At 32.2% G+C, this 22,879-nt stretch overlaps 1 pseudogene; it reads right to left on the bottom strand.

Moving 5' to 3' along the window:
• Positions 1-21,548: 21,548 nt before the first annotated feature.
• Positions 21,549-22,352, bottom strand: LOC131642005 (F-box/FBD/LRR-repeat protein At5g56420-like; annotated as a pseudogene).
• Between the last annotated feature and the right edge of the window lie 527 nt (positions 22,353-22,879).

Below are 22,879 nucleotides of genomic sequence, written 5' to 3'. Positions count from 1 at the left end.
AACGGAGCATGAAAAATCATAGCCAAAGCACTAGGGTTTCAAAGGAAAAATTTCCAAGAAAGGTGTAATTTTCGTATTCCTGGTTCAAGAGGTTTTCAAGGCTTACCATTCATTCAATCATCTTCTTGAGGTAATTTAGAGTGAGTATGGACTGATACACGACACCCATATCGTTTACATTCTCATACCGCATTGTTCATGTTTTCATATGTTTTTGGATTTTTCGTTTTGCATATATCTTGGTGTTATAGTGTAATTTGACGATTTTTACGAGTTTATGGTATGATTTAGAGAAGGTCCATGCCCTTAAATCAAAGCTTTCACGTGAGAACTCCAAGTTGCCATGGTTAGGGAAAAAACAATGAAAGCTTGCGTTTTTTATGCTACAAGAGGTTTTGATCCAAAACGATTACGCCATGGTGTTCGCAAGGCTTGGTTTGATGGATCTGGGCAATCTTGGTTTGCGTTTGGTTCATCTTTTGTAGGTTTCAAAGTCGTATGCATGGGGAGGAAGAACCTGCGGAAAAATCCGCAGGTAAATCCGAAGCAAATTTTGCGGTTAAATCTGCAGCGTTCAAGGAGGAAGAAGGTGAACAGTGCGAAGCTTCCTCTCAGCCACGCATGGAGCGTCTGTATTTGCTGGTCAAAAGTCTTGATCCTCTCTCCAATTCTGATTCGCTAGTTAGCGCCATATAAGCCCAGTTTGACTCGGTTTGAACCAATAATTTACCTTTTATATTTTTGTATATATTATTCTGAAGTGGTATTTTTAACAAGGAAAAAACGCAGCGCATGTGGTAACGCGCGTGTTTGGGTGACTAAAAGGTCCAGGGATCGATCCCTGGCCCTTGTTTATTTTTTTCATGAATTAACATTATGCAGATCCTACACAACAAGCCTACGCGCGCTCACCATACGTCCTCACATCCAGACCATAGGATCATATCACAATCAGATCTAAAGGCCAGGAGCACGCTTCCCTACCATGCATCTTCAAAGCGAACCACACAGGATCACTCCCAGGTTTATCTTTTATTTTTATATATTATTTATATAATTATTTAATTAACTTAATATATTATATATATATATATATATATATATATATCACTACTAGAAAATTTGTTTTTAGTGACCGATTCATTGACCAAAACATTTTGGTCACGGTAGTGACCGAATTAGCCACCGTAATAAAATATTCATGAGCCAATTTTAATAGGTCACCAAATCGGTCACTAAAATACATCAGCCACCGATTTAGAGACCAAAATTTAGTGACCGAAATTTCAGTCACTGTAGTGACCAAATTAGCCACCAAAATTTGATATTCATGAGAAAATTTTAAGAGGTCACTAAATCGGTCACAAAAAATTTTTTTTATGCAATTTAATTTATATATATAAATTAGAGACCGAAATTTCGGTCACTAATATTTTTTGTTTTGTTTTTTATTTTTAATCCCTTTTATTATATTATTATTTCCTTTCCTTTTTTTAAAGATTTTAATTCTCTTTCAATTTTTAATTTTTAATAAAATTTTCATACTTTTTATTGTTTTAACATATAATATATTTGTAAAAAACTATATGTATAAATGTTTAAATATAAAATATAACAATAGATGTGAAGTGGTGTAGTGGTAAGTTCTTCTTAAAATATGTGGAGGTCACAAGTTTGATTCGTAGGTATCACAACTTTTTATTTTATTTTATGAAAAAGAACACTAAAATCGGTCTCTAAATCGGTCACCAATTCGGTCTCTAAATTTCAGTCACTAAATTCGTCGCAAATGCTTAGCGACTAGCACTTTTTCAACCAAAAAATAATGGTCACTAAATCGGTCGCTAAACGTTTTAGTGACCAATTTTTAAGCTTTTTCGGTCTCTAATTCGGTCACTAAAAACGAATTTTCTAGTAGTGTATATATATATAAAATTTGATTTTCAAAATTAATTAATAATAAAATTAATGTTAAGATTTTATTTATTATTCGTTTCGATCGAATTAATCGGTCGCGATGGTTAATAATCAATTATTTAATTAATTAAATAATATATCTAAATAGGGTTATTTACTAAAGGGTTTTAACTTCAATTGGTTACGATGATTAGTAATCCCTCCTTAATTCGTTATTCGTTTTAATCAAACCTATTGATTACGATGGTTAACGATGAATAATTTCCTTCAAAGAATTTATTTAAAACACATTTATTTGCTAATGGTGATAATCGAATCAATCGGTTAGAATAATTAGCAATTCTTTATTTTATTTGTTAATTATGGTGATCAAATCTATTGATCATCGCGATTAATAGAAAATATTATAATTAGGGTTGTACGCCATATTAAAACACAATTTCTCTTACAAAATTGCAAACTACAAATTTCAAAAGTACGATAAGGTAATTCAAAATACCTTGCAAACTATGAATTTCAAAACTGCGATAAGGTAATTCAAAATAACTTCATACCTTCATATTAAATCTAAGGCGTACAACCCTGCCCCGAACTACGTAGACTCTGGTCCTCCCTAAGGAGGTACGCAGGCACTTGGATAACCAAGGCGAGTCCCCTTCCCCAAAATTCTAATTAGGTTCAAATTTTGCCATTCACTCTTTAGCCAGGAACCTTTGCCTTAAACTTAAAACCTTAGGAAAAGGTTAAGGGGAGGCTCCGAGCAACTAACCCGAAATAAACGTAGCGGATGAAGGAGTTCTTCAGGTACGAAATCGAAGGCCTTCTTTTCTGCCAATTCTTCTTCTCCTCCTTCTTTTGAGTTTTTTTTCTGCAATTTTCTATTAGTGAGATTGTCGATTTGTTGTGTGAGAGATTAGAGAGAGGTTATGAGTTGAGTGCTGAGATGGAGATGATGAGTGAAAATGGAGCGTTGAGAGAGATGGATGAATATGTGAAAATGGAGCGTTGAGAGAGATGGTTGAGGGTTAGTTAGAGATGTTCTGTTAAGAAAATCTCTAATAGTGTTTGACTAAGCTTTCTCAAATGATTTTTCCATATGCATTTCTGTTTGTGAACTGAGCTGGAATGTTTATATTGGACTGGTTTTCGATAATGCTGGCAGGTTTATGTTCTTCTTCCTATGGAAGTTACTTGTTGTAGCAAAGAATTGAAATTAGTTTCCTTTTTCCACAAGTGTTTTGGGGGCTGCTTGCAAATTACAGGGTTTAGAAGTTGAATCTGACTAGGGGATTATGTGTGTTAAGTTTGTAAGTTTGAAATCTAGGTTGATTGCAAGTTGTTTTTGTTCTTGAATTTGTCTGTGAAGTTTGGGTTATGACTGCAGGGCTGGATTTTGTAAGAGCTGAACTGATTTTGTGCTGAGTATGCTAGGGGTTAATTGGTTAATGATAGGTTAGAAAAGTGATTGTTGTTATTGTTTGCTGGACTGTTTTAATTATATGTGTATGAAGGTGTGTCTATGGGGATTGTATGGTTTGGTTTTGGAATTGCTTCTAGTTTGGATATGTATGGCTTGAATGATTAATGTTAATTTGTTGTGCAGGTTTGGAACTTGGTATTTGAAGATGCCTTGTTGATGGTGATACATGAGTTGAAGATGTTGTGATGTTTATTGAATCAGTGTATACTGTGTTGTAGGTTGATGGTGAGAAATTGATTTGGGTTGAGTTTAATATGCAGGTTATGGTGCTGTTAGCTGGTGACACATATAACGCAGATTGGAACTATCATAAAGCGCTAATTAAATCAATATGATTTTGGAAGATGAAGGTGAAGGTGAATAACTTTTTTCCAGGTTTTTAAGAAGCTGTAGAGTTTTTTACTTTTACCAGTAAAGTTAATCTCTTCATTATGGTACCTATTTTAGATGCCTTTAATAACTATCTCCCACTCCTCACTTCCCTTTCCATCTCCTCTCAATTTCCACTGGTAATTCACAATTCACAATTCTCCACTCTCCAATTCCATCTCGTTTTTCTATAACGACTATCAACCGATGTTATTCTCAACAGGAGTCTTTTCCGGTGAAGCTGCTCCTTTGTGAGCATTTGAGGAATCACTAGATAGCTTTATTGAACTACATTTCTTGGTACTAGGAGCAGGTTGGTGAGTTTCATTTTTTCTGTTTAGTTCTGTTTCTGTATGCGATTCACTTATGTATTGGTTGTATATTTGTGTAAACCAGAGTCTTCTATGATCTGTGAGATTGCTATTAGAGTGGTTACGTAACTGTTAGGTAGTTGATAACTTTTAATTAACTAATATCTTGTATGAATAATTGTCTGAACACTCTTCAAGAGGTAACATAATTTAGATTCAGTTTTCATTTCATACAATTTATTTTTGCTGGAGTTCCAGTCTATGTGCTCCGACGGAAGCCAATTAGCGTGTTCTGTAATCAAAGTTTTTTGTTTTGTTTTGTATTGGATGTTTACGGTGACTAATTAGCCATTAACACTGCAGCTTCATTGTTGTGCCTTTGTGTGTGTGGTCAGTAAGCTCACCAAGATTGAAACGGTCCAATGAGCCTTTTTTAGTGAAACTTTTGAGGGATCACTAGGTCGCTCTATTGAACTACAATTCTCTACATTAGGAGCAATTTATGAGATTCATTTTTGTGATTGGTTCTGTTTCTTCATACGATTTTGTAATTTTTGTGTATTTGTGTAATCTGGATAATTCTAAGATGTGCTAGAGATGTTAGTCATCTGCTACTTAGCTTAATATTACTGATTAATTAGCTATAATGCCTTGTATAAATAATAATCTGAAGACTCTTCATTAGGAAACAGAAAATTTAATTTCTTTTTCAATTTCATTTCATATATGATTGGTCAAAAGGCTTACCCAAAGTAACATTGTCTTGTGCTTCATCTGTGAGGCTGTATAAATATGGTATCACTGTTAAAGCTTAATGAACTGCATTATTGAAACTATACATGGACTACGATGAAGAAGCCCACTGCCAAATGGATATTAAGGGGTATCAATGTTTTTACTTTTTATAATACTCTGTTTGTGATGGAAAAAAGCTTGGGAAAATTCATGTTATATATTATTAGTAGAGATGATACTGAGGCACTTCACCTGATTTGACTTATATCTGAAATGCACTCATTTTTGCAGTATTTTTTGAATCCCAAAATTGGTTTTAGGATTGATATTTATTATTTGTCCAAGTTTTGGGTATTGGTTTTAGAACATTTATGTATTCTATTGATATATTTATTATTTGCATTTTCAAGTAAAGAAAAATAATGAAAGTTTGAGTATTTTTTTTTACATATTTATGATATATAGCTGAGGTCAAAAACCCCCACAAATTGGCTAAAAAAACCCCAAAATCAGGTGCATTTTTTGTAGTGAAAGTAGGACTAAGAAAGCGCTTTTCTGGAAAAAGCGCTGCTATAGGGGGTGCTACGAGGGCGTTTTTCTGGAAAAATCGCTGCTATAGGGGGTGCCACGAGAGCGCTTTTCTGAAAAAAGCGCTGCTATAGGAGGGGCTACTAGAGTGCTTTTAAAAGCGCTTTCGTTACCTACGCCAGTGCTGGCTTTGGCAGCGCTTTAAAGCGCTCTTAAAGCCCAAGAAAAGCGCTCTTATAGGGCTTCCGTGTTGTAGTGCATCTTCCCCCAAAACCCATCATTTTCATCATATACCGCCAATAACTTCAACAAACTTTATCATAAGCCTTCTCAAAATCCAATTTAAAAAGCAAACAATCTCTTTCTTCTTTTCTATCATAATCCACCACTTCATTCGCCACTATAAGGAAGAAGATTAACACAATTTGGTTCGCTACTTCTTGGTGTATATGGATTATGTGAAATGCAATAATCTTTGATAATGTTTCATATAGTTTTGATAAGGTGTATTTCAATATTTTGTATTTTTCTTGGAGTTAGTTAGCTAGTTCTAATCCGCTTTCGCCTCCTAGTTTCTACGATTGGTATAAAGTACCAATGGATTGTTTCTATCATGTGTAGCTTCTTTGTATTGTAAGGGTTTCACCCCTAGTGCGAGTTCTTATAATCAATTGCCTATTAAAAAAACAGTACTTTGTTATCATCAAAACTCAAGGAGTATCAATAGATTTTGTTCTTACGACAATTTATTTGATTAAATTCTTTGATAAATTATGTGCGAGATTTAGGGTGTTACAGGGTAGGAGAAGGGTTATATATGATAGACGATATTGGGTTCAAACAACTTAGAATGAACATTTGTGAAACAATAAATATGATTCTTCAGCTTTAGATATTTGACTGGAATAGAACAACATACATTATTTTTTATTTAAATTTTCTAAGATGGATAAATTGTAAAACTAAAATAGTTATTAATTTTTTATTTTAATAAATTTTAATTTTGGAATTGTTATAATAGATCTGCAATTTATTATTTAATTTATAAATTAATGATAGATACAACTCATTTTACATTCTAAAATGAATTTTTCATTTAAGCTAAATCATTATTTTTTTATATATTAAAAGAATATCCATAAAATTTGAGATGATTAACATTGTATTTAAAAGAATATTATATTTAAAAATCTTTAAAAAAAATAACAAAAGTATAGGCCGGTTCCTTTTAACTTTAAAAAAGTGAAATTTTTTATTTTAAAACTATTTTATAAAAGAATTTTATAAAAATTTTAAAATTATTTTGAAATTCATTTTTTATAAATTGAGAGATTAATTTTGACGATTAAAACATGTTCAAAATCTTACTTTATTTATAAAAATATGCATCTCAAAATAACTTTTAATGAAAACCTATTTTAAAAAATGTTTACAAATTTAAGAAATTTTAAAATCCAAAATAAAAATAAAAAATATTGAAATATTTTAAATAATTATTTAAAATATGTTTTTAACAAATATTTGTAATTTTTAAAGAAGAAAAATATACAACAACATACAAATAATTTTTAAAAATTTGAAACGAAAAAATCTTATATAATTATTAAAAAAAGTAGCTGAAACAAATTAGAGCTATATATGATATTAATTCATTATTTTCCTTAAAAAAACAAATTATTATAACCTTAATTTTAAAAGTGTAACAAACTAATCCTATAAAATCCGCCTTCTATGTAGATTAAATATTAGACATTCAATCGAAAGTTTTAATAAGGAGTGTTACTAAAAGACTAAATAATAAAATAATATTTGAAGCAAATATACAAATGTGTGTTGAAGCAAATAAAAAAAACAAATTTTTGTTTGAAACATTTGTCTGAGTTATCGAACATATGTGGTATGAGTGTCATACGAGTTCCGAATACTGATTAAAAGAGTGTCGAAGGAAAGAAAAAACAATTTTTTAGGGGACATTTGTCTGACTTTTCCGACACTAGTTTGACTTTTTCGACACGTGTTGTACGGGTGTCATACAAGTGTCGGACACCGACGCGTGTCGGATACCGCGAGACGCCTACTCCTAGAGGTGTCCGTGCTTCATAGGAAATTACTACTTGCTTCTCAGCATTAGTCAAAATCTTTACCATATCCCAAACCTTAATCTCAAAACAAAGTGGAATTCAGTTGAGTGATAAATCCTAAATTGCAAAAGATAGATCCTAAATTACGAAGTCAATATCAGATTTTGAAGATTTGAAGTTTCTAGTAGAAAATTTGGGGTTTTCAAAATTGACATCATAACTAAGTCATTTTAGGAAGGAGGGGACTTACCCTTACAAGGAGAATTGACGACGATGACCATTCGAACTCCAATACGGTGGTTCCGGTTCAAGAAGTTATGTAACCTAATGAAAGAAAAGGAACAAACTTAATACAAAGGAGAAATATGAAAGATGATGTTGAGGAACGTTTTATGGTTGGAAAACTCACTTCCACGGTCCAAGAGACGAATGTGTGATGATAATTAGGGGTGGCAAAACGGGCCGTCCGCCCCGCCTTAAGTCCGCCAAAAAAACGAGCGGGGCGGGCATGCCCGTCAAGTGAAATGGGCACAAAAATCATGACCGCTCCGCCAAGAGGGCGGGTTGGCGGGCGGCGGGCTTGCCCTCCTATTTTTATTTATATTTTTTTCTTCATTGTTTTAATAGATTAATAGTTTTTTTACCTTTTAATCAAATTTTTAACTTATTTTTTAAAATAATTTTTTATAAAAGCAACTTTTTAACAAATTTTACTTAAAAAATATTACATATATTTACAAATAAATATATAAGATAAACCATCAAGAATTGAAATTACTAGAATTAACTAAAAAAGAGGGAATTTTGGAGGAGCGGCGGGCTTTGGCGGGCATTGGCGGGGCAGGCTATGGCGAGCGGCGGGTTTTGGCGGGGCGGGCTTTGGCGAGCGGCGGGCCTAAAATGCCATCCCAACCCTTCATTTTTTAGCGGGTGCGCGGGCCGGTCCTGCGGGCCATGGCCCGTTTGGCCACCTCTAATGACAATGTACTTAGCGGTCTTCCATTGTTAGTGCATTTTTTTACTAAGTACTTTCTTTCTATTTCACCTTATTTTTTATTACTACTAGTAGGGTATCCGTGCGTCCGCACGGGTACTGGTGTGGTACGCACGCTTTTATTTTTAAAATATAATTAAAATGTTAATAATAAAACAATTATTTCACCAAAATAGATTATAATGTTTAAAATAAAAAACAGTGGAAGAACGGATATTTGCATTTTGTGATGTCGCATTTCATCGAGTCACATACCTGCATATTTGCGATGGTCTGGACTGGAAAACACGTTGGTCTGGATTTGCAGATTTTAAGTTGAAGGCTTATGCCTTGTTGATGCCTCTATTAATTGGCAAGTTATTAAGTAGGAAGTTTTACTCCGTTGGTACCACATGCATGTGCATTGTAACGAGTCGCATTCCACGTCGCATATTTGAGTTGTTGTGTTGATAAATTATTTGTCGTATATTGTTGATGTTTATGTTGTGGTTGATGTTGCTTGTCAAGTTGGGAAGCGGTGACCTTTGTATAAACTGATTCTAATATATGATTTATCATACACTCAATTATATGGTTTGATATCGCACCCCTTCTATTTGAATGTTACCCTTATGTTGGTAACGCGCAGGTAATCATGAGTGAATGTTTTTTATCTTTATTAGTTTAAGTCGGTGTCGTTGCTCTGATACGTAACACTCGGGGATGAACACATTTTTTATTGTTGAATTTACTGCAGTTGTTGAATCTTAAGTTCATTACAAGAAATACTTGTTGTTATGAAGTTGTTTTTAGTTGAAAAAAAGATGTTATGTAATTAAGCTGAAGTTTGTGAATCTACTGCAAAGTATTAATAAAAGTTGTTGTTAATTGTTCATCCAAGTTTTAAAGTGTTATGTATCTGTATCACATGCGATTAAATTATATGTTGAGTATTTTTAAAGTAGAATATTGTAGCATCTCAGTTACATGTTGAAACTTTGTAACTCTAATTTTATTAATTAATATTCGTCAGGTAAAAATGGGGTGTTATAGTGTGATAGAGAGTAGAATTATTTTATTTAGGTTAGTTTATTATTTTCATTCTTATGATATTTTAATTATGTTTTTCAATTATCAATTAAGTGGACTTTTAGTGTTTAGGTCTTTTGTTAGATTATCCATGAGTGGCATTATATAATGTAGTGTCTTTGACACATTTGAGATATCAAAGAAATTAATGAAGTTTATTTTTATTAGTTTAGTTTATCTTTTCTTTAATGTAGAATTTTAAAACGTTTTTAGGGTTTTAATAGTGTTCTCTTTTAGAGCCTATCACAGTGTCATCTAAAACATTGCAATATGGTTGTGGTTGCACCATGGTTGGAAGAAAAGAAAGAATGATTGAATCTGATATTATCTCTGTATGGGAGAACAAATGCCGTTATTAGTTCGATGCTGATGTTTCAATATTTGTAGGAAAAGGTTTGTAGTAAGTATATTATATTTTTAGGAAATTTTAAAAAAAATATTATTTAGGGTTTTGTCATATATATATATATATATATATATATATATATATATATATATATATATATATATATATATATATATATATATATGAGGAGGGATATATTTACTCCAAGAGTAAGTTATCAGCACTTACTCTACATCTTAACCATTAATTCTTCTCAATCTAATGGTTAAAATTAATAAGTATTAATTTTCTCTCTCATATTTAATTACTCATTAATTTTAACCATTAGATTGAGAAAAATTAATTACTATTGAAATAAATATATCTCTCCTTATATATATATATATATATATATATATATATATATATATATATATATATATATATATATATATATATATATATATATTTTCAATCACATGGAGGACTAAAATAAGAACTAAAATAAGGAAAAATATTTTTTCTTTTCATGCTAAAAAAAGTGAGCATCTATAGCTATTTTTTTTTTAATGATAAAATAGTGTATATTACACAGAAACAATCAAGTATTATTTCACTAAGTTTTATTTTTTGAATAAGATTATAATATACCAAAGAAAACTGTACAAAAAGAGAGAAGAGGACCAAACCATAACCCTCCCAAGGAGAAATGAACCTAAAGAATGACAATCCTAGTCTATTCATTACAAAATCAACTCTCAAAGAAGGAGGAATACAACTGTAGTTAGTGTAAGAAGGAACCGTTAGACCTATATTCGCCAGCAAATCCGCGCATTTGTTTCCTTCTCTAAAAATATGAGAAGCCACAAAAGTCATACTATCTAAGATATTAACACAATTCGCCTATCTATTACTGATAATCCAAGGCACCTTAAAAGGTGGGAAGAACGCCCTAATCGCCGCTAAAGAATCCGGTTCTAACCAAATATTCCTCTAACCCTTCTCATGGGCGAACTCAATAGCTAATATAATACCAGTGAGTTCGGCAATGAGAGAGTTAGACATACTAATAAAACTCGCAAAAGGTCCATGAAATCTACCCTCATTATCACTAGAAATACCGCCACAAGCCGAAGGACCCGAATTTCTAAGAGAAGCACCATCGCAATTGAATTTAGTCCAACCTCATGGAGGGGCATCCAAATAACTTCCACAATACGAGGCGCAGAAGGAGGCTGAATCTTGATTTTAAAGTTCTTTAAAATCTCAAACTCCTGCATATTAATGAAATCTAGAGAACTAAAATTGTTTCCTGCCAAACAACAGGCAGAAACAATACCAACAATAGTTGAGGCCAGGGAAAAACGGGCATCTCTGAATCTAAAATTATTACGAGCAAACCAAATAGTATTGAGAAAAAATATCACCGCAACTTTGAAAGCGAGCTGACATTGCGCATTCCAATTTTACAACACACATCTCCAAATATCCTCCCAAAAGATCCTTTGTAGGAAGCCTATAAAGAAGAAGCATTCATCCAAAAGCCTTAATTTTCAAAGGCACATCCTATTTCCATACAAATCTAAAAGCATCATCAAATTTGTTTTGGGGACCAAAAGGAATATGAGCCTAACCATAAAACTCGTACCATGAAGCCACCGAGAAATCCAAAAAGGAATTATAAGACCATGAAACCAAACCTTTCCCATCCTTCGTTCCCCAAAAACGATCCAAGCTTTCCTGAAATCGAGCGTAGCCTTCTAAAAGGCCAAACTCACCCAAAATGATATCAGTAATTCCAAAGTCGTTCCTCCGCCAACTGTCTTCTCTCCATCCTCCCATGGCCGCAACCGACATTCCCTTCAAACTAGATGCCTTGTATAAATCTGGGTAAGCATCCTTCAAGATAATTAATTCCCTTAAACCATTTTGCTTTCCAAAAAGGAATATTAAAATCATTATGGATAGCAAAACTACAATAAACCACCATAGGATCCCTAAAGGAACAAGTACCTATTTTTATAATATCCCTTTACCAAGAAGAATGAGAAGATGAATCTTTAGTGCCACGCCCACCATAAAAAACATGAGAACAAAAATCACCATAACGAGATTTCAACATATTCAACCAAAGTGAATTCTTCCTTTGAATACATCTCCATCTCCATTTGTTAAGGAGTGCTAAATTAAATATTTCGATGTTTTTTTACCCCTAATCTCCCTTTGTCAAAAGGTAAATTTACGTTCTTCCAACTAACCCAATGAATCTTCCTCTTCTCTTCCACCCCACCCCCTAACAAAAAATTGCTTTGGATCCTATTAAACTCTCTCACCTCCTTCTTCGGCATTTTGTAAAAAGACATAAGGAATATGGTCAAAGAAGAAAGAATTGAATTCAATAGAGTAATCCTACATCCCAAATTGAGGAAAAGATTTTTCCAACCCCCCAACCGATTCTTCATTTTCACCAATAGAGGATTCCAAGTCGTATCCTTCCTACGATCAAAACCAATGGGAATACCAAGGAAATAAAAGTTTCTCTCTTCCACTTTACAATAGAGGAAAACCGATGCGGCTTATAAAAACGGACCACTTGAATTAATACCTATGAATTTACTTTTATGACAATTAATTCCAAGGCCCGGCACAATTTCAAATTCCCGAAACACCGCCTTAATCGCCCAAACATGCTTCCACGTCCCTTCTCCCACATGTAAAGTATCATCTGCAAATTGAAGATTTTCCACCCAACAAGAACCTTTTATGGCTAATTTCCCAAACTCCCCAACTTTAATGGATTTCCTCACTAACCCCGAAAGACCTTCCGCCTCTAAAACATAAAGAAAAGGTGAGAGGGGTCACCTTGTCTAAACCCTCAGAACACTTCGAATTCTTTGGTAGGACTACCATTAACAAGATCTGACATCTTACTATTAAAATCCAATGACTTAATCCATCCCATCCACCATCCCCCAAAACCCATCCTTTTCATCATATACCACGAATACCTCCAACTAACTTTATCACAAGCCTTCTCGAAATCCACTTTAAAAAGCAAACAATTTCTTCCTTCTTTTCTATCATAGTCCACCACTTCATTCGCCACTAACACACCATCCAACGATTGCCTTTTGGGCACAAAAGCATTTTGACAAGGTGAAATAATCAAATCAAGAACGCTTTTTAATCTCCCCGCAAAAATTGTAGCCACCATTTTATACATGCAACTCACCAAGAAAATAGGTCTATAATCATCCAAACTAACCGGATTATTGGTCTTCAGAATCAAAGTTAAGAAATAAGAGGTAATAGCCTTTGATATTACTTTTCCATAATAAACGTGATTTAGAAAATTAACAAAATCCTCTTTAAGGAACGACCAACAATTCTTAATAAAAAGAAAAGTGTAACCATCCGAACACAGACTTTTGTCTCCCCCACACCGCCTCTTTGCATCCACTTCTACAATACCTTCCAAAAAAGGCCTCTCTGCATCCACTTCTACAAATTTACTCCCAAAATGATTGTAAACCGCGTCTCTCACCTCCTCCACCGAGTCAAGCAAACGTCCTGCCTAAAGAATGGGACCTATGTGATTAATTCCTCTTTTATCATTCATCACCTTATGGAAGAAACTGGTATTAGCATCTCCTTCTTTAATCCATCTCAATCTCGATTTTTGTAAGATCATGTTTTCTTTAATTCTCAAATTCCTCCAAATACGACCAGACGCTTCCTTCCTCTTTTCAAGATTCCCAATTAGCAAATATCGGAATCCACCTCCAATCTCTCATTGGCCAAATTTATATCCAAAACTCCCTCTTTCACCTCCAAGTCAAACAACCTAAAAACTTCTTTATTCCACGACCTAAGCTTTTCCTTTAAAAGCCTAAAATTTTCTTTTAGCACAAAATCATCTCTTCCGTTTACTTTTAAATTATGCCACTCTTTCTCCACAAAAGGAAGAAAGCTATTGAAAGTGAACCATTCATTTATTAATTAATGATAGATACAATTCATTTTACCTTCCAAAATAAAATTTACCCTTTATATAAATCATTCATTTTTTATATATTAAAAGAAAATTCATAAAATTTGATATGATTAACATTATCTTTAAAAGAATATTATCTTTAAAAATCATTAAAATAATAATAAAAGTATATATCGGTTTCTTTTAACTTTAAAATAACTAACTTTTTTATTCTAAAATTATTTTATGAAAGCATTTTATAAAATATTAAAAAAAATTAAAATTTATTTTTTATAAATGAAAAGATTAATTTTGACAATTAAAACATGTTCAAAATCTTACTTTGCTTATAAATAATGTAACTGAATATTAATTTTTTATGAAAACCTATTTTAAAAATTTTACAAATTTAATTAATTTTATAAAATTGTAATTCTCCAAAAAAAAATTATAGAAAATATTGAAAAATTTAAAATAATAATTTAAATTTATATTTAATAATTATTTATAAACTTTTTAAAAATAAAAATATACAACACCATACAAATTATTTATAAAAATTTGAAACAAACAAATTCTATATACTTATTTAAAAAAAAATGAAACAAACTAGAGCTATTAATATTAACTCATGTATTTTAATTAAAAAAACAAATTATTATAATCTTAATTTTCAAAGTGTAACAAACTACTCCTATAAAGTAGTAGCCACCTTCATCTATCTATTCAATCTAGATTAAATATTAGAAATTCAATAACAATTTTAATATGGAGCGTTACTAAAAGACTAAATAATAAAATAATTTTTAAAAGTGTAACAAATTATTCCTATAAAAACTGAGTGCAACAAATTTTTTCGAACAAACTTTCCTTATAAAAATTATAGCTTTTATGTAACTATTCTACCTATTTAATGGATAACCACAAAGTTATAATTCATTCATCAACCTCAATTTCATATAAAATATCACAAGAAAAAGCCTAAATCATCTAGTTACTATTTGTATAGAGTAACATGAATCCATCCCAAGAAACGTTGTCATCAATATCAAACCTAAAGAAAAATCATGATTACAAAAACAACGGTGAAAATATAAGTTACACAAGTAACGACATTATACTCTTGAATACGGCAATGAAGAACTTAATGAAGAACAAAAGAGTGTTGGAGGCTAAGCTTGCAAATAAGAGGGTTATAGAGTCCAAACGTGTATCGACAACACAATGTTATCTTCCTCGTAAAAAATTTCAAACCTCTCCATCTAGATTATCCATCATGCCTACCATCCAAGAAGAAGAAGACGACGACTTGCCCGTCTCACCTAAATTCTCCGTCATGTCTACCGGCGAAGAAGATCCATCCAAAGTAACATTGTCATCAATATCAAAACCAAAGAAAAACCATGATTACAAAAACAAGGGTGAAAATATAAGATACACAAGTAACGACATTATACTCTTGAATATGGCAATGAAGAACTTAATGAAGAACAAAATGGTGTTGGAGGCTAAGCTTGCAAAGAAGAGGGTTATAGAGTCCAAACGTGTATCGATAACACAATGTTATCTTCGTCGTCAAAAATTTCAAACCTCGCCGTCTAGATTATCCATCATGCCTACCATCAAAGAAGAAAAAGAAGAAGACGACTTGCGCGTCTCACTTAAATTCTCCATCATGTCTACTGCCGAAGAAGATCCATCAAAAGCAACATTGTCATCAATATCACATCCAAAGAAAAACAATGATTACAAAAACAAGGGTGAAAATATAAGTTACACAAGTAACAAAATTATACTCTTGAATACGGCAATGAAGAATTTAATGAAGAACAAAAGAGTATTGGAGGCTAAGCTTGCAAATAGGAGGGCTATAGAGTCCAAAAGGGTATCGACAACACAATCTTATATTCGCCGTCAAAACTTTCAAACCAAGACGTCTAGATTATCTATCATGCCAACCATCCAAGAAGGTGAATAAGACTTGCCCATCTCACCATTGCCGTCTAAGCTATGTTAAGTAGACTTAGGAAAGTTTTGATAATATCGGTACCGTCCTAACACCCTAAATTCCCTAAGTATGTGTGTCCGATTTGAATAACCATTATGCCGAGACCTCGAGTTCTATGTTTTGAAGTAGCCTCTTAAGTAGTTTATACTAGCAGTCGGCACCATCTTAAGCACGTCTACGTTTGGCGGCCGATGAATATAAGTGAATGATCCTGAAAAATAACGAATGAATGTTCGATTAAATTGAAAAAAAAAAAGAATACACCTTCTAAGTTAGGTGACCCTCACCCGGTCATTTAGCCCAACGGTTGTTGATTCTAAAAAAAAAAGTAATGCCCATTGCTAGTTGGTCCAATGGTCTCTGGCATTGGACTCGGTAGGGCGGATTACGGTCCGATCCCCCACAATTGCGATGGGTTATAAAAAGGGGTGTGCCGCTTTTATAACCAGAACCCTGTGCTAATGAAAAGGATCATAGTCGCTAACCGGTTTCCTTACTATGAATGTGTACGGATAACGGGCTTAATGTGATTGCGCTAGAATGAAAAAGAGGTGAAAAAGAACAAAGAGTGTAGGTCAAGTTATAATGGCATAATTCGGATTGGTTTTGCATAGGAGGGAGTTTTTGTCTGCGAAATGCGGATATGTGTCACTACGGTATCCTTGTTATCAATATCTATTACCTATCTATTTAGCACTAGCCTGACAGCCTCGGGAGAGTTTGGTGTGTTGTTTTTTGTTCTAGTATGGAATCCTATGTAATGTGCATAATGAGATGAAATAAATTTGTAGAGTTTTATTGGTTAGCCACTTTTATTTTTTTATTTAATTTTTTATTAAGCTTGCAAATGCAACCAACATCTTTCATTCATCGAGTGGACATTGTTATGAAAGAGTGGACAAACCATATATAATAAAAATGTGTTTTTTTAATTAAATTTGAAGAACACACAAAAAAAGAAAACATTATCAGAAAATGAAGAGACCTTGAATGCAAATGTCGGACACCATATTAATTGTCCCTCTTTTCATGCTTTTCAATGAATGAATGATGGTATCACAAACCTTTATGTCCCGCCGCGTCAATTAATTTTTCTCCTTCCTTATTTTCTCACTGCAACACAGGAGTACAAGAAGATAATATATTCCCTTCATTAATTTTCTTTCAGAAAGAAAAACAAAGGTAAGGGGTATAATAATAATAATAAAAATTTTATGTTTTATTAATAATGATAGTTTGTCAATATTTTTTATACATATGCCCGCTATAATTATAAAAGTAAATTTCAATTTTATTAATAAACTAATAAGTCTTGCAAAACATCTCAAATTAACAAAGTATATTAAAATAAAAAAACAATGTCACTTAAGTAAATGCTTCAAAATTAAAATGCACCAAATATCTTAGAGTATAACAATATGACAGCCACTGTTTGTTTCTAATCCATCATAAAATTATAAATCTAAAAACTAACAATCACCTAAACATGCATGCATGTGCATGACATCCCTACAAAGAAATAAAGTGCAATATGATTTAAAACCAAATCCAATTAGATAGTAGTAGTCACCAAATCCAGTCAAATAAGAAAACAAAGAACTCACAACACAACACATGACAAAAAACACATCCAATATAAAATCAGCTTCTAATCTTTCTCTCTTTGATCTTCGTTAGTGGAAGGACTTGGAGAATTCCTTTGGTCGGGGGAACTAGAAGCATTTGTCACCCATAAAAAATAAAACAAAAATATTTACAAATTCAATTAAGTTAATGTTTTGATAATATTCTAAAATATGAACTCAAAGAGTAAAATAAAATATACCTGTCTTGCAGCTCGTAAAATGTCATTCACATCTTCTCCAACAAATCTATATATAACTGAACAAAAGTGTTGACACTGTAAAAACAACAATGCAAAAAAACTTAAACTTAAAAAATGGTTGAAATACCACTTTTGTACCAGGTTCACAATAAACTAGTGATGAAGTAACTAATGTTGAAATATCATATATAACTGAACAAAAATGTTGACACTGTAATTGCAAACAAGCCAATACTACTAGCAACAAGATTCATGATAAGGTCCATAAAGCTAAACAAAAAAAATGATATAGTCACCAAGTTAGGGGACTAAAGAGCTAATGAAAAAATTTACAATTCAAATAGTAATAAGTTGTGGACTCAAATGCAGTGACCATACTAAAAAAATGATATAGTCAGATGTGCCAGCTTATAAAGTTAGAATCAAAGTGACACACAAAAACTCTAAATAACAAATTATCCAAAATCAGAAGGTAACAGAGCAGCAAACCAAAAGACACATTGAATGAAAGAAAATCTTACAATCAATCTTGCTGCTTTTCTCAATTGAGGAAGATTATAAGGAATTAGGATGGCAAGCCAAGTGCTATGAGTTATACTCATAGTCTTAAAAGGATTAAATCCATCAGAAGCCACCCCTAATCGAACATTACGTGGATCTAACGAAAATGTTGGATATCAGGAGTTAAATTCCTTCCAAGCAAGTGATTCAGCCGAATGCCTAAGAGAACCATCATTCAATCTACTCTCATGGTGCCATCTTATTGATTCATATATTTTAGATGACATGAATAATCTCTACAACCTTGGTTTCAAAGGAAACCAACGAAGGATTTTTGCGGGTAAGTTCTTCTGCTTTTCAGAAGTCTCTTTTCCATTAGCTTGTACATCCTCATTTGTTGTTTTCCACCTTGAAGTACCACACTTTTGACATATTTAGTCATTGATATGATTATCCCAATACAATTGGCAATCATTGGGACAAGCATGGATCTTTTCATACCCCATTCCTAACCCTGAAATCATCTTCTTTGTTTCATAGTATGACTTTGGTAAAACATTTCCTTCTGGTAGAGCATCTCTCAATAAATCTAATAACATAGAGACTGACTTGTTGCTCCACCCATGAAGACACTTTAAATGATATAAATGCACCATAAAAGATAGTTTGCTATACTTCTTACAATTTGGATATAGAACTTGCTCATTCTCTTTCACCAATTTGTAAAATTTAACATTTTCTCCTACTTCTGGATTCCTTTCACCTTCACCAGAAAATGTAGGCATTGCAAAAACATCATGAATTAACCCATCCATATCATGACCCATTTCAAAATATTGTTCATTTGTGTCACATGAAGTTGTGGGTCTCTCACCGTGAAACATCCATATCACGACGTAGATCAATTAAGTGTTCATAAACACTTGAGCGAGTATGTGACTTACAGTTGGCAGATTTTATACAAGGACACAGTATTTTTTCATTGTCTTTAGACTTTTGAAAAGCAAATTTCAGAAATTCATTAACCCCTCGAATATATTCTTGACTTTGTTTTGACAGATCAGGGATCCACTCTCTAGTCTCTATTTGACAAAATTAACTGAAACATTTTCATTTAATTAACAAAAACATATGAAACGGCCAATGCAACAGTTATTCAAGATATACCAAATCAAAAAACAATTCTATTTTTCTATTTTCTATTCCAAATCACAGCCAGACAAATATTTATAACTCTAATATCGAGTGGAATTTAATAAATCAGATATTTTTTTTAATAAATAAAAAAATATCCAACATGATTTATAGGTAGTATCATTTACATAAAGAATAAAAAAGATTCCTTCTTAAAATTATAAGTCCGTAGAGCATTTTCTAAAATTCCAAAATTTCTAACATATAAGCTCTTCCATCAATAGTGAACTAAGATCCAAACATATAAACTATTAAATTATAAAGAGGTTGATTAGAGTGTTTCTATGATAAATTCGATTGGCTAATACTAGATACATTTTCCTAAACAACTATCAAATTTTGTCCTTCTTTTGAACACAAATTTGATAAATAGGTGGTGGGTCATGGTGTTTCACAAATTTGATGAGTATTCCATTGCTTAGCTAGGGAAAGGTATTATTGTTTGGTTTGGATCTTAAAACTATGTTACTAAAACTGGTTCATTTTTTTAAAACCGGTTTACATATGATTTGGTTTGGTTCTAAATCGGTTTACATAATGTAGTATACTTGACAACTCTTTAGTTGTTATCTACAAGTTTAATAATAATTTAATAATAATATATTAAATGAAAAGATGTCGAAACTCAAAATTTACTATGACTATATTGATTGAACAAAACAATTAATACTCTGAATTTTGACAGAATAATGTCCTTTGCTTTGGAAAGTTGAAATGACAATTCAACTATTTTATTAATTAACCTTCTCAAAGATTCATTTTCCCAAACTTTTTATTTTCTGCTTTTCCACTTTTCATTAGTTTCTAGTTCTACACTCCACCACACATTGTTTAGATAAAATCTAATTGAAATCACTTCTCTATCTCTAAAGCTTTGCTAATTGCTCATTAATTTCTTCTACTGCTATTATCTAAAAATACAGAGACAAATAAACTTCTTTTTATCACTTGATTTTTCCTACAACAAGGTGTGTAAGCAACCAATCAACACATACCATTTCACTTGATACTTTTGCTTGTTAACTTCATCTCCTGTTATTTTCTAAAAACAATATCTAAGTGAATTTCTTCTTCTCAAATTTGTGTAATGTTATCCCTCCACTGTGTGTTACAACCTCACTATGCCACCATCATTCTACAAAATCTAATGCAAAACTAAGAGCTATACAAACAAGATGAACCTTAAGTGTATTTTGTGAAAAAAACTACAATCGGAGATCAGATCTGCAACTTAGAAACCCAGAAGATGAAAACGAAAATCTATGTAATAAATTGAACTAACCGAACCGAACCACAGTAAATCCTGCTTTTTCCGCAACACTCAAAACCAGTATACATAATTTTTTACAGAACTTATATTTTTAGCAACTACTAGTATAAGAAAGATTTTCACATTTTAAAAATTTGTTTATATAGAGTGGAAATTAATAAATCAGATCGATCTTCAAACAAAGTGACAGGTAAAGAATTTTAAGTGTTAGTTTTGTACCTGAAGCTTCAGACCTTGACGTCGATTACAAAACAAAATCCATTGTTTTAAATACCTAATTGTCAAACAAAAAATGAGTTAGAGTAAATGAAACTGAAACATAACAAAGAAAGAATGATAACAAGAGTAATTAGGGCAAGACTCATCACAAACCACTAAGAAAAACAATTGTTGCTGATGTGAGGATGGCAACACGTGAAGCAGGAGAACGATATGGAAAATCAAAACAGCGGTGAGAACATGAGAGAAAACGAGTTTTGATCATCTATTTTGATTTTGTATTTTTTTGGGATAGAAAAGCTTTTGTTGGGAGGGAAATGAAACGTGGAAATATGGGTCAAGGAGAGAAATGAAAAGGCATTAGCGCATATATTTTGGCGGAAGAGGAAAAAAAAAAGGTTTTCACTATTGTGTTAAAAATAAAGGTACATAGTTAATTTAAAATATAACTTAATATCCATTTTCTTTTAAAAATTTATTAAATATATTTATTTTATTTAAAAATTAAATATACTAAAAGTGAAGATGAATTTTCCTACCATGGAACCTATACCCACGAAACCTTATAAGTTATTTTCTAACATATGATACATATACCTACAGTAACAAAATTTTGTTAGTATATGTTATTTATACCCATAGATCTATCAGCCATCACTAATGGTGTCCGTTGGTATATGGAAAATTTCTTGTAGTGACGTTTGACACTGATGGAACAATATTTACCTCAAACACAAGATGTCCGAAAATCTATCCCGACCAGCAAAACAACTGAGCACCCAACACAACCTACATCATCATAGTAATTCTCAAATAGTGAATATTCAGTAGGATAACATTCATACCTGTTATATATGCAAAATTCTCGTCTTACAAACCAAAGACATCAGAATATCCATATTATAACAAACCCTTACTTTGACCAAATTAGGTAAAGCATTCAAGCTTTCCATGGGATCGATTGATTTCTGGAAGGTACGTGAGTTTGCATTCAAATCTTCTAGAATAGGGCAGCCATGTAGAAACTTTGCAAAATATTTAGGAGATGTGAAATCAACGTTATTCAAATGAAGAGTTCGAAGACAAGGAAAATTCACTCGATCATAATCCCACATTTTTATGTTTTCTAATCTAAGAACCTGAAGTGTCTTACAACTGAGAATGCAAGGAGGTAATTTGATACATCGCCGTTTACCAGACAAGTCAAAGTTAAGATTCTTGACTCCTCGTTGCACCACAAATTTAAAAATTCTATTCAATTCTCTTTGGATCGTGGCCTAATTTCAAGTTAAACGATTGGATCATGGCCTTTTTGGCTCGCAAAGAGAACATGATTGAATAAACAAACTTGCGAAATATCTGAAAGTCATTCAAAGCCTTGTCATCGAAGTTGAGAATAAGGACAGAGAGCCATACCGGTCTCCATCTCTCTGAGAGAATCATTGTGGTTGCAACAGATTTGGTTGGAAGGAAGGAGAGAATGTGGCAGAGAATTGACTCCGGCAGGTCGCTAATTCTATCCTCCGTCGGAATTGAACGGCCAGAAGACATGATTAGTAATTGTGAATGGGGCAAGCAAAGAAGTATAGAGGATTATCAGCATTGCGGCAATATATAGAGATTTCTGTTATAATTAGGGTTTGGGCTTTTTCTATAACCGGAATGGTGGCGTCGAAATTGATCGAGAGCGGAACGAATTCACTTTGCTTTTTCAGTAACTGGAACTGATTTTGTTAAAAGAAAAGAACGAGGGAAGTCGTTGCTGTTTGAAATAAATATATATATATACTAAAAACCAATTGTATTAGAGAAAAAAAAAAGGAAATGCACGGTGTAAAAGAGTTTAAAACACATTTTTATTTTAAAATACTAATATGACATGGGAAATCTGAATATCATTTAACACTCACAGTGTACCATATTTAAATTCATTATATTACTAAATTACACTTTTATTTTTAATTTTTTTATGACATGGCATATTAATAGTTTTTTTTACACTAGCAATGAAGATTAATTTTATTATAATTTTTTATTTATATAAATTATTTATAATTTATTTTTCCAATCTTATTTACAAC

The sequence above is a fragment of the Vicia villosa genome, unplaced genomic scaffold, assembly GCF_029867415.1.
Source record: "Vicia villosa cultivar HV-30 ecotype Madison, WI unplaced genomic scaffold, Vvil1.0 ctg.004363F_1_1, whole genome shotgun sequence".
Classification (NCBI taxonomy): Eukaryota; Viridiplantae; Streptophyta; class Magnoliopsida; order Fabales; family Fabaceae; genus Vicia; species Vicia villosa.
The sequence above is the reverse complement of the archived record's forward strand: the minus strand, read 5'-3'. Positions and strand labels throughout refer to the sequence as shown.